Here is a 758-nt window from a genome sequence, read left to right as displayed (position 1 = left end):
GCGGTGGCCGGCGTTCTTGGTCCTGGGGGGGATGGGAAAACATCCATCCGTGAGCGTGGAGGGCTGGGAGAGGGTGGGAGAGGGATGGGAGAGGGTGGGAGAGCCTTCTCCTCCTCCTTCTTCTCCTCCTCCAGTGCTGCGCTGTGAGGGGCGGGAGATGGGAATGGAGCTGGCCAAGGGCTGGGGCAGCAGGAGAAGGGTCTGGAGAACTCCTGAGGGAGCTGGGAAAGGGGCTCAGCCTGGAGCGAAGGAGGCTCAGGAGGGACCTTTTCACCCCACAACTCCCTGACAGGAGAGCGGAGCCGGCTGGGGTCGGGCTCTGCTCCCAGGGAACACCAGGATGAGAAATGGCCCCAGATTCCTCCAGGAGAGGGTCACGATGGACAGCAGCAGGAGTTTCCTCATGGGAAGGGTGGTCAGGCTTTGGAACAGCCCAGGAGGGATTTGGGGGACCCTGACTGATGGATGGAGATGGGAATGGGAGGGATTTGGGGAGCACCAGGTGAGGGGTAAAAAGGATTTGGGGAGCACCAGGAAAGGGATGGGAGAAGGATTTTGGAAGCACCAAGTGAAGGATGGGGACGGGAGGGATTTGGGGAGCACCAGGTGAAGGACAGGAAGGATTTGGGGAGCACGGGGTGAGGGATGGGGATGGGAGGGATTTGGGGAGCACCAGGTGAAGGACAGGAAGGATTTGGGGAGCACGGGGTGAGGGATGGGGATGGGAGGGATTTGGGGAGCACCCGGCGGAGGGGAGG

Source organism: Corvus brachyrhynchos, unplaced genomic scaffold, assembly GCF_000691975.1.
Source record: "Corvus brachyrhynchos isolate BGI_N302 unplaced genomic scaffold, ASM69197v1 scaffold1061, whole genome shotgun sequence".
NCBI lineage: Eukaryota > Metazoa > Chordata > Aves > Passeriformes > Corvidae > Corvus > Corvus brachyrhynchos.
This window is presented reverse-complemented; position numbering follows the sequence as displayed.